The sequence below is a fragment of the Oncorhynchus tshawytscha genome, linkage group LG10 (genome assembly GCF_018296145.1).
Source record: "Oncorhynchus tshawytscha isolate Ot180627B linkage group LG10, Otsh_v2.0, whole genome shotgun sequence".
Classification (NCBI taxonomy): domain Eukaryota; kingdom Metazoa; phylum Chordata; class Actinopteri; order Salmoniformes; family Salmonidae; genus Oncorhynchus; species Oncorhynchus tshawytscha.
In genome coordinates, this window is record NC_056438.1 from 78,677,398 (window position 1) to 78,679,991 (window position 2,594).

At 42.5% G+C, this 2,594-nt stretch overlaps 1 protein-coding gene across 4 annotated transcripts in view; it reads left to right on the forward strand.

The window, feature by feature from the left end:
* Window positions 1-1,324: 1,324 nt before the first annotated feature.
* LOC112260923 (mitochondrial ubiquitin ligase activator of nfkb 1-A) overlaps window positions 1,325-2,594 on the forward strand; it is an 8,580-nt gene continuing 7,310 nt past the window's right edge. For 2 of the 4 annotated variants that reach the window (XM_024436303.2, XM_024436304.2), the window contains exons 1-2: window positions 1,356-1,463; window positions 1,800-1,847. The gene's annotated coding sequence lies outside the window, so the exon portion shown is untranslated. Of the gene's footprint in view, window positions 1,464-1,799; window positions 1,848-2,594 lie in introns of all 4 variants that reach the window. The other 2 variants (XM_024436301.2, XM_024436302.2) reach the window with 2 other exon arrangements.

Below are 2,594 nucleotides of genomic sequence, written 5' to 3' on the forward strand. Positions count from 1 at the left end.
ATAAACTAGACTATTTGGCAGCATGTAAAGATTAATGCCCAAGCAATGACTAAGTGCATGTTTCTGACTATCCACAACAGGTGAGTTGATGGGCAATTAGTCTCGCTTCACCAAACTCACGGGTCTACTAGCGGCCAACAAGAACATACGGTGGTATATGATTTATGAAACACGAGGCCACATGTCTTCACTGCCGTCTGGATTTGCGTCTGAGCCCAGGCAGGAGAACTAGAGCATATCAATCCACATCAAAGCAGGTCCTGTCCTGTTTAACTCTACGGTAGATCAGCGTCTTTCAACTCACAAGGCTTCATCCTCTAACCATTACAAGACTCACTGGGTGTGGCCCGAATTGGCACCCAATGGCCTTGTTGTGGCCTTAAACTCCACAAGGAACGAAGACGTCTCATTGGTCAAAAAGTAGTGGATTACTTTGGGTAGCCATTAACTCTTTCTTGGTTTCCAAGGGGAGCATTACGCCACAATAAGCCCATGCCATCCCACGGATCTATCTTTTAGAGCCACTGTTGGATAAAACTACAGCAGTGTTTAACTCCAGTCCTGGGGACCCACAGTTAATAAGCCCAATTGTTACGATTGTTCTCAGGTGACTGTAGAAAGGTTACACAGAATCTGGAATCAGACAAAGTTACTCAGAATACAAAAATCGAACAGAAAGTTGGGTGAAGTTTATCACCGTTTTTTTCCCCTGACATTTTGTAGTTTGATATTCTGTCTTGGGTACAAACGAAAACAGAGATGATGGCTGCTAGTGACATCGTCTTGGCAGGACAGCTTCCAAAGAGACATAGGCATTATATCTCAACCTAAGAAGTGCCTTGAAGTTTTGTTTTTTGAAAGGTTTCAAAGACTAACTCCACAGATAAATATGGTGCAGAAAGAGAGCGTGAGAGAGTATTTTAAAAGACAGTATGTGTGTAATAGCAAAGTTTAGCCAATTGAGAAAATGTTAAATAATAAAACAGACAGGATGAGGAAGCTGACTGACACAATCAGTGGAGAATTACCCATGAGTCATTGGGCTGAGGGAGTCACAATGGACAGTTAGCCTTCACACATACAAAAAAAAACAGTAGACATATTGAACAAAACATCGTTTTTTTTGTGACAGGTGCAAATGAACCATACATTATACATCAGTTGAAAATGTAACTAAGTGCCTCAATTATTCAGTGGACAAGCGTCCTAAACCCAGAGCCCTTTATTGAAATGAAAGACTAACGAAACCCATGGCTTTGCTGCCACCTGGAGGTCACGTCTTCTAATTAATTTTGTAAAACTACTAGTGGGCGGGTACGAACGCAACATACCATTGTCTCAGCAAGTGCAACGTCAGCAACGCGTAGACTAAAGGAAGTGAAACCTACATGACTCGCCTTGACTTTAGTTTTGGAATTGTTTCAGGTTATTCGTTCCCAGTTTGACTGTATGTTTTCGAATAGGTGAGTACTGGTATTTTATTAATTCACATCAAAGCCATTTGACTAAATTCAACATTACCAATATATATCGTCTTGTTCCTCGTACAAGGTAAACAACCAAAGGCTACCTTGCATTTTTCAGTCACCAGGGGTTTAATCACAGAACAATGAGAGTTAGTTATACAAATATTTGGTGTATTCATTAGCCAAACAGTTGCAAACGGTTGAGTTTTGCAACGACAACCAGTGTTTCTATTGGACAAATTCAGGTAGGGTCCCTCCCCGTTTCGTTTGCTTCCGTACGTTTTTCAACAGAATTGGCGTAATGAATACGCCCATGTTTTATCCATTGAACAGGAGCGGGGAATTAAAGTGTCTCTGGTCAAGAATTACCACCGCTTAAAGGTGAAGTATGCAGAAATCGCTCCACCCATTTCATGGCTGCTAAAATTCTAATAGTTTGCCTAATTTCAGTTTGTGACAAAAAGAAAGTAAGAGAGAATCAGTGTAACATCTAAACCTCCGTGAAATGTATTTTCAGTATACATGGAACAGATCTTCCCCGTGTTTAGACACACACTAAGAAACCTAGTAGTGTATCTAAATCAAATCAATCTTTTATTAGTCACATACACATATTTAGCAGATGTTATTGCGGGTGTAGCGAAATACTTGTAATGTCCTATGCCAAAAACTTTCTGGATGAACAAAAGCAAACCCTGTATACTCATCTTGTCATGTGGCTGTCCTCTTGAGCCACACGCGTGTGTCATCAGGGGCTTGACTTGTACTCATCTTGTCTTGTGGCTGTCCTCTTGAGCCACACGCGTGTGTCATCAGGGGCTTGACTTGTACTCATCTTGTCTTGTGGCTGTCCTCTTGAGCCACACGCGTGTGTGTGTCATCAGGGGCTTGACTTGTACTCATCTTGTCTTGTGGCTGTCCTCTTGAGCCACACGCGTGTGTGTCATCAGGGGCTTGACTTGTACTCATCTTGTCATGTGGCTGTCCTCTTGAGCCACACGCATGTGTCATCAGGGGCTTGACTTGTACTCATCTTGTCTTGTGGCTGTCCTCTTGAGCCACACGCGTGTGTCATCAGGGGCTTGACTTGTACTCATCTTGTCATGTGGCTGTCCTCTTGAGCCACGC